This window comes from Nansenia antarctica, assembly GCF_963989245.1.
Source record: "Nansenia antarctica genome assembly, chromosome: 8".
Taxonomy (NCBI): Eukaryota; Metazoa; Chordata; class Actinopteri; order Argentiniformes; family Microstomatidae; genus Nansenia; species Nansenia antarctica.
Window position 1 is genome coordinate 12770093 of NC_137678.1, and position 9909 is coordinate 12780001.

Below are 9909 nucleotides of genomic sequence, written 5' to 3' on the forward strand. Positions count from 1 at the left end.
CACATCCTCCTCTTAATTGGGGAAACCGCGTTTACCCTCCATAGGTGTAATTTATCCAGAATGTCACTGTCCTCTATATAAACTGGTAAGTTCATGAATGATACGACTAGTTCATTTTTGTTCATGTCTCTTGCCAGTATTCTACTGTTTTTGATTTTGAACCCATCTATCAGCTTCTCCTTTCCCTTCAAATGGCTCATTGTCACTTCATATTTTCCGGGTGACTTGTATCGACAGCCGATTACAGTCCCACATACTGCCTTTATCCCACGCAATAACTCCATCATTGTTACTTTATCCTCCCCGACAATCTCCACTCCTACCGTCAGATCTTTTCCGTACATTGTTGTTTTCCCGTTTATGCCATCATCACTTGTCGTTGTCTTATCCGTTCCATGTTTATTATCCATTATCAGTCAAGAAAAAAGCGATTTACGTCCCCCAACCAGCACTAAGCTGTCGGGGGAACGCACTCCAAAACAAAACCGAAATTAAATTGAAAAAAACAAATACGCATAAACAGAAAACAAAGAATTAAACAAGCAAAACGTTTTCACTCTCAAACAGCAGTCCTCTGAGCTCAGGCAATCACACCTGCTCCCACTCACACTGATTGAATCCAGCGCCTTAGACCGCTCGGCCACTCTACCCCTTAGTCCCAGCAGAAGATAGTCAAAACTCTTTCTGGGTTTAAGGATCTGATGAGAAAAGGGACTAGGCCAATAGCCTAGCAAGATGAGGGAGCTGAGTTTTTAAGCTGGAGAAGAATACTAAATTCTATTGATGGAGATCACAGTGCTATTAGTTATATAATGCCTAGCTTGTATTGGGACAGCTTCTTTAAAGACGGCAGCGGTGGGATTTGAACCCACGCCTCCAGAGAGACTGGAGCCTAAATCCAGCACCTTAGACCGCTCGGCCACGCTACCTGACTGTAGGCCTTTTAAAGCTGAGCCTGCCACTCTCCCTTTTAATGGACTTTAATGGAGTCGAGAAAAGGGTTTGGAGAATCGGAACAGCCACAAACCCTCTGCACCCCACCTCCACTGGGCGGACTTCAGTGTTCCAGCCGCGGTGTTGTGCTTCGGCGGCGAGCTCAGCATAGCGTAGATGTTTCCGCTCGTAAGCTTCATCCACTGCGTCCTCCCAGGGTACGGTTAGTTCAATGATGTACACCTTTTTTAGAGAAGGGGACCAGAGAACCAAGTCAGGTCTCAGCGTGGTTATGGCGATCTCTTTAGGAAACACAAGCTGTCGTCCAATATCAGTCAGCATCTTCCAGTCGCGGGCCAACCGTAGCTGGCCTCGCTCAGATGGTGTCGAGCTGCTCCTGGTAACCTTTGCCCCCTCATGGACAAAGGTAATTGCCTGTTGGTGGTTGGATGCTGATGGCGGTAGGGAGTTGGTGGCAGCTCGTTTGTCCTCCAGGGTGGATGCAAAGATCTTCAGGACTTGGTTGTGACGCCACGTGTAGCGTCCTTGGGCAAGACTAGTTTTGCATCCTGAAAGAATGTGCCTGAGGGTGGCTGGCGTGGAACAAAGGGCACACCCCGGGTCTTCACCATACCACTGGCCAAGGTTACCTGGTGTTGGAAGGACGTCGTATGTAGCTCTGATAATAAAGCTCAACTGCCTCGCTTCCATGGCCCACATGTCCTTCCAGCTAATCTTCCTCCTCTCCACACTGTCCCATCGCGTCCACTGTCCCTGCTTGGCAAGAGAGACTGCCTTGGCCCATCTTCCAGCCTCCTCCTGATGGTGTACTTCCTCCACCACCATCTTCCTCCGTTCTGGTGCTGTGGCCTTACTCCAAGCAGGGCGAGCAGCTGTTAGCCCGAAGCCTATAATATAATATATAACCCTGACTAACCACTCATACATATACAGTATATATATATATATATAATATATAACCCTAACCACTCAAACATACATATATATATATATAATATATAACCCTGACTAACCACTCAAACATACATATTTGGGTCCTGGGGAAGCCCCGCCCTGAGGGCACACACACACACACACACACACACACACACAGACACACACATACTCACACACACACACACACACACACACACATACTCACACACACACATACTCACACACACACACACACACACACACACACACAGACACACACACACACACACACACACACACTCACACTCACACACACACACATACACACACATACACACACATACTCACACACACACACACACACACACACACACATACACACACTCTCACACACGCACACACACACACACATACTCACACACATACTCAGGTTCTGTCCTTCACAGAGTCCACACTGGGAACATCACACATGGAATAGTCTGAGTGTGTGTGGGAGTGTGGGAGTGAAAGTATGTATGTGTGAGTCTTCTCTCTCATCCCAACACAAATAATAAAACACAGGACAGAATTGTGTTTTGAGAAAAGCAGGTTCCAGCAGGTGAAAGAGACACTTGGTTAACACAAGAGCAGCTAACACAAATGGTTATGTACTACGCAGAACTAGGCTTGTAACTGGTAAAAGAATGTTTTCTTATCGGGCTGTCAAGCTGTGGAATGCTTTACCTGATTCCATTAGGTGGTTATCAAAAAAACTATTCAACAAATGCACTTTTGTCAGATGCAGGGTTAGGGTTAGATGCAGGTTTGTCAGATACAGCCAGCATTTTATCAAAGACATTTATAGCATTTTGAATTGGCTTATTTATTCAACATTGACATTTTATATAAAACAGCAAAATAATTCAGATTCTGTTTTTAAGAACCTGATATCATGCTGAAACAGGAATGAACTTAACTAAGCAGCACATCACAGATCATGTCAGTGCAGCAGACTCACAAGTTCAGCAGTTCTGTGAGTTTTCCAGACAGGTGGAACCCTGCCGCTGCCTCCTTCAGATCAAGGCCATCCTCCGCCTCCTCTTTCTCATACACTCCCAACACCAGACCCTAGCAAAGACAAACGCACAGGTGGACATGCAATCTCTCACACACACACACACACACACACACACACACACACACACACACACACACACACACACACACAATAACGACGAGTACTCCTGGTCCTGACCACTGATTTCGTATAACGTATGTTTCACACAAAGGGTGAAGAAAATCAGTGTCCCTGTTTCTTGTGTAACCCTCTCCTGAGGTACTATTTCAATAAATTAAGATGTAACAGGATTATGAGTCTTAGCTGTTGATGGTGAACTGACTAACTCTCTTATTGTTTACAAACAAATCAGATAAGTGTATGTAATTGTAATTGTAAGTCCCCATAAACCAAGTAAGCATATAAACCCATATATAAACAAAATACAAAGGACAGCAATTTAGAAGGAATAGCAAAAATATGTTTTTTTTATTTTAGGTATATGCTGTGAGCTACACTATGTGTGTGCTATACTATGTGTAGGCCATGTGTTGGTATGTAAGCTGGTATGTGTGTGTGTTTGTGTGTGTGTGTGTGTATGCAAAACAAAAATAACAATGAAGTTGAAACAACCACAAACCTTACTACAATCAATGAAAAATAATAAAGAAAGTCCAGAGTTGTAGATTCACAGTTTGAGGTCTCCCAAGCGCTTGGCTTTTGTTGGTGCACATATGAAAGAAAGATAAGTCCGGGGTATCACTGATACTGTAACTCCCAATAACTCACTAAGGTACCATGTGGAGGTGAAGCAGATCTGGTAGCGACGAAGTCAGATGAGTTGGTCTGACGCGTTGCACACGCGGACTCAGTCCTGACGGCAGCCATGTGGATAACAATCCTCTGGTTCAGTCTGATAACACTCCTCTGGTTCAGTCTGATAACAATCCTCTGGTTCAGTCTGATAACAATCCTCTGGTTCAGTCTGGATGTGGATAACACTCCTCTGGTTCAGTCTGGGGTACAAGTCGCTGCTCCGGTAGCAGGCAGAACGTTGTACACGGTACACGTTTATCATGAATGAAAAATAACAAACCGGCTAACCCTTTAAACTGAAACAAAAACCTGAAATTGCTAAACGTCAAACAACAGTCCAAACTTAAATAACAAGATAGTAATACGTCGTTGTCGCATGCTCTCCAAACACACAGCCAACTCTGCCACAGGTGTCTGTGGTTTCCTCTCACTCATTCAATCATCTGTCACGCCCCCGTGCACTTCCTCAAACTAAACAACATTTATACAAATTAATCAATGGGCAGAAAGAGTGATACTATAGGCATACATGACTTGCACTGGGCAAAAGAATGACACCATCATGCATGATCACTAGTGTAGTGTTTGGCAAACTGTTGCGTAGCTGAGTGAGCATTGGTAGATCCTACTAGTACAGACTTTACACTCACACAGGCTTTCTCTCTCTCGCTGATCTCCTTATCTCAGGTTCTGGATTCACTACACTTGTCTTTATGAATGAGTTAACATTATTTATTTTAAATGATTGAGATCAAAACAATGTACATTGAATGAACAATACTGTTTAACTGCGAGTCCTCAGGAAATACCACCTCAGACAGGAGCTGCTTGTGACCTTCTACCGCTGCACAGTGGAGAGCATCCTCACCTACTGCATCTGCGTGTGGTTCTCCAGCTGCACAGCCGCAGAGAGGAAAGCGCTACAGAGAGTCGTGAGATCGGCCCAGAAGATCATCGGCGCCCCCCTCCCCTCTCTGGAAGAGCTGTACAACACACGCTGCCTCAGGAAGGCCTCCAAGATCTCCAGAGACCCATCCCACCCTGGGAACGAACACTTTGTTCGGCTGCGCTCAGGCAGGCGGTTCAGGACCATGTTCGCACGGACAAATAGACTGAAGCTCAGCTTCTACCCTAGGGCCAATCAGGCCCTGAACACAGCAAAGACCTAGGTTCTTGGCCCTGGACAATCTAGACAATTTGATGGCAGCTACTAGATTGTAATCAAGTGCAATACTGAAACACAACTGTGAACATTTCAAACCTGCAAACTGCGACACTTTAAATGAATGTGCAACAATACTATGTGCAATATGACAACCCTTGTGTACATAAGGTTCAGATAAAGGACATGTTATGATATTTATAGCATAGCATAGAGTACAGCACAGTGTTTTATTGTATAGTATAGTAGTATAGTATAGTAGATAGTGTACATAGCCTTTATTTATGTCAACCAGCTATTTTCCCTTCTTGTTTTTTAGTCTTTTTTACAAGCACCAGGGGAGCCCCCCCCTCCTAAATTTCGTTGTATGGTACCTGTACTGTATTAATGACAATAAAGACCATTCATTCATTCATTTACGTAGCACTCATCTGATACACTGCAATACTAATGTATAAACACGTGAGGGCGCTATCATCACGGCCATATAGCAGAAACAGGAGGCATGGCGCCATCTGGTGGTCAATTGTCGTCAGCACAACACAAAGCGAATTGGCGAATCCAGAAGCACATGAGAATATTTCCTATTCAGTGGTTGAAACTATCACACATCTGGCACTCCGAATTGTTTCAGCAGCAGTATAAAAAACTATGTTATATTTTCCAATGTATTTAAATAAATGAAAGGCCTCCTATTATTGATGAATGTATCCAGCTGTGTAGCAGCACAGTAACATTCCACTCCATGGAATGGAAAAGCAGTGGGGTCACCAGCGCCCTCATGTGGACAACATCATAACCTGCAACCTGCCACCTGGGTGCACTGATACTGTAGCTACAAGGAGGAAACTAGACTCAAACAGTCTGGATAGAATAATGGGGTGACATACGTTTTATTCCATGAATATAGCAGGCATACAATTACCATTTTAGAACAGGAAGAATGGTTGAACTGACTCACCGACTGCTGTAGAGCAAATATAATAATATCAGTTTTCACATGAATGTTTGGCAGAGACTTTTGGCTATGTTTTGTTGATAGCAAAACATATCTAATATTGATAATCTGACATGTAATTATCACTATGTGCTAAGAATTGTTGATTGTGCTTAGGGCTGGGTATCGCCACTGATTTCCCAAAACTATTCGATTCCGATTCACAGCTCCCGATTCGATTCACGATTCGATTTGATTCAATTCGATTCCGATTCGATTTAGTTACAATATCATGTTTCCTTGAATATGAAGAGATTCTCAGAACTAATGCTATAAATGGTTCAAGGAACCCTATAACATGTAGCATTGTTAAACATATCAATGTTTACATTAAGAATTGACTCCAAAGCAGTTACATGAATGTACTTCTTATTGGAACATAAATGAACATCATTGACCAACATTTTGCTAAATCAGACACTACAAAAAGTGCTTTTTAACGTGCTTTACTGCAGCCAGTGTAAATAAAGGGGCTACAAACATAGCCTATCGGTAAACAAGACATCACATATCCCTCAGGACTGTCTCAAATTTATATATTAAAATTAAATTTATATTATATTATGCTTATTTGCATAATATATATAAAAAAGGAACTTGGCGTGAAACTGTGCGCACCTCTAAGCACACTGGGACCCATGCGTACGCATAGTAACTGGAGAAATGAGCAACTGCGACTCCGCTGGCAGAAGGATGAAAGAGGAGAAACGCTTTGAAATGGATACCATTTCCACCGACATAAGAAATATTGCCTCTCACGTATTATGAAGGAGTGCACACAAAGGATACGTGCACACTGCACATATCTTATTCGTCCTTGTCCTGTACGCATCACACTATATACATATATCTTTACTGTACATAGCCTATCATATTGATATTCATGCAAATATATTTATTTTTTACATAAATATTAATTGCTAGGGCTGGGTTCAAAAAAATCGATTTCCCGATTCTGAATCGATCTTCATTGAATGAGCGATTATCGATTCATAAATCCCGAGATCGATCTTTCATGCATTTTCCTGCTTGCAGCTTCAACCCGCAACGAGATCTCGTGGCCAGATCTCACGCTACAAGAATTTATCATATCTCACGCAACGAGAGGTCTCAACACTGTAAAATCTAAAAACATGGCGATGGCAGGGACACAAGTCACCACCAGGCTTAAAGGCAGATGTCTGGGTGCATTTTGCATGTACAAATTATGGCGATAGAGATGAGCAGGACAAAAGCAAAGCCATATGTAAGCTGTGCGCAGTGGAGGTTAAATTTAGTGGAAACACCACAAATCTACGGAACCACTTATTGAGGCATCACCCTGACGTGAAACATGGAAAAGAGGATCCGAAACATGAAGATCGATTCAGAATCGGGAAATCGATTTTTTGAACCCAGCCCTAATTGTGCTTATTTAGTGCAATAAACATCAATCTTTATAGATTTAAAGATCTTAAATACTGTGGTTTTTAGGATATATATGTATACACGCAGTGGAGGGCTGAGGGGAACTCCCGCTCCTTCTTAGCCCCTTCTAACCCTAACCCTAACCCTTCTGGGACCCCTAACCCTAACCCTAACCCTAACCCTTCTGGGACCTCTTCCCTTGGGCTGACACGCCCCAACGCCTCCTGCTGCTCCTGGAGGAGCCGACACTGCCTCCTCTTCTCCTCCTCTGCCTGCAGCAGCCTGGGTGAGGAGATGAAGAGATGAAGACGGAGATCAGATATTGTATATTGAGTTATGAGGGCACGTCAGGAAGATGCAATTCATTTGAGAAGTGTGTGTGTGTGTGTGTGTGTGTGTGTGTGTGTTACCCCTCTAGCTACTGTCTTTCTCTGCCTCCATGCAAGCATACATATCATGAGTGCTGTGTGTGTCTGTCTGTTTACATATGTGTGTGTGTGTGTGTGTGTGTGTGTGTGTGTGTGTTCTAGCTTCTTTCTCTCTGTTTCCTCCTCCACGCGGGCCTGTATCTCTACAGACTGTCTCTCTCTAGATGTGTCCTAAAACTACTCCTACCTCATACATATTATGTGAAGGACACCCAGGGCTTGACATTAAGCTTTTTCAGGTACTTGTCCTTCGGACAAGTGAACTTATCTTTTACTTGTCCTAGAGCTCAAGTTACTTGTCCAAATCCAAAGATTTTGAAAAAGCAATAATATGAATAATAATATATTATACTCTCACCGGCCACTTCATTAGGTACACCTTTTCAACTGCTTGTTAACGCAACTATCTAATCAGCCAATCATGTGGCAGCAACTCAATGCATTTAGGCATGTACAGTAGATATGGTCAAGACGATCTGCTGAAGTTCAAACCAGCATCAGAATGGGAAATAAAGGTGATTTAAGTGACTTTGAACCTGGCATGGTTGTTGGTGCCAGACGGGCTGTTGCGTGATATTATAGTGTCAATATGGACCAAAATCTCTGAGGAATGTTTCCAGCACCTTGTTGAATCTATGCCACGAAGAATTAAGGCAGTTCTGAAGGCAAAAGAGGGGGTCCAACCCCAAGGTGTGCCTAATGAAGTGGCCAGTGAGTGTATGTGTATGCAAATAACACATTTGACTACTATTGATTTGATAATGATGTATCCTTAATTTTCAAATGTATTCATTAAACAATATTTTGTAATTATTTAAAAACGTAGGGGTAATCAGTGATTACCCTAACCCTAACCCTTTTAGATTAAGATTGGCCACAAAAGGGATGCATATCTAGGAATATTTACAAAAAATGTTTGTAACTACAGTCCCTCCCCAATGGAAGCAATCGTATTTGCTAGCTTTTGGATAGTAGCCTATATTCAAATTGAGAAATCTATCATTAGTGTCATTCTGAAGTTCGTATTGCGATGTGCTGGTCTTAAAACTTCAAACCTAAAATATACGATCGCATCGAACTACATGAAAATAAGCGGCATTGAGAAGAAGCGAATACGCGTTCACGTGAATGGCACTAGTGACAGGAGACCCACAACACTATGGCTGCGTTCGTAAACTCGCTCTGGAATATGATCAGCACTCATGGAATGCCTTTTGTCCAATCAAATTACTTTATGACGTTGAACGCAGTGTGCGCTCTGGCGCTCTGAGCGAATTTACGAACTATGACGATAACGAACTAGGAGAGACTGAAATAGCGAGAATGAGGCGCGGCATCGCTTTGCTTGCTATTTTTTTTTACTATTCAGATCGGAAGGAGGAATTAATGTTTGCAGATATTAATACATATTGATTTGTTTTTTTGTTTTGACTTGTCCATCGGACAACTGCAGGAGGAAGTCCACTTGTCCGAACATAAAATGTACTTGTCCCGGACAAGCGGAGCCCTGACACCTTTAGGTAAGGTAACATGATTTGGCAATCACCTGCTATTCTATTAAAATGACAGTGAAAGTTACTACATTTGATAATTTGACTGTGTAAAAACTCATCAATCAACATCCTTTCATAGACATCATTGTATGAATGAATATCTCAATGTTTGGATTTAACCTCTTCTTATCCACCTCATTTTTCTGGTTTTCTGCTCGAAATGACATGCCCACAGTGAATATAGAATATCTCCACAATCACAAGGGCCTTCATAATGATCTTGTTATCAAATGAAAGCTAACACCTGTGGGGTGGCTGTAGAAGTGTCAGAATCAAAATCTATGTTACTGTGTCAGAGTAAATAGAGCTAGAACATTATAAAACATCTCAAATTCAGTCTCCGCCTAAAAAAACAACAGCTTTTACAGTGAATATCACCTTGGAAACCTGATAACCAAGCCCAAATCATCTAGGAATCAGTACTCCAGGGTCTTATTAGTACTTGTGCCAAAGTTGATGCTAGTAATGTGAGCAAATGCAACTTTGTACCTGTTTTAGTACAGGTATGTTTAGGCGGACACCTATATGTTTAGGCCATTTGGAGATATGTTGGCACCATCTTTGACCTTTGACCTTTCTCATGTATCAGATTATTATTATATATTTTTTTTTTTTTGAGTTGGCCGACCAATGGTATGGAA

General features: G+C 42.4%; 1 pseudogene across 1 annotated transcript in view; it reads right to left on the reverse strand.

Annotated features, from left to right (window-relative positions):
* Nucleotides 1-2295: 2295 nt before the first annotated feature.
* LOC308163883 overlaps nucleotides 2296-9909 on the reverse strand; it is a 40173-nt pseudogene continuing 32559 nt past the window's right edge. Inside the window, exons 10-13 of the transcript in view lie at nucleotides 7369-7569; nucleotides 3695-3890; nucleotides 2867-2976; nucleotides 2296-2323 (exon numbers count right to left, since the gene is read on the reverse strand). The product of the transcript in view is annotated as an uncharacterized misc_RNA (transcript). The remainder of the gene's footprint in view (nucleotides 2324-2866; nucleotides 2977-3694; nucleotides 3891-7368; nucleotides 7570-9909) is intronic.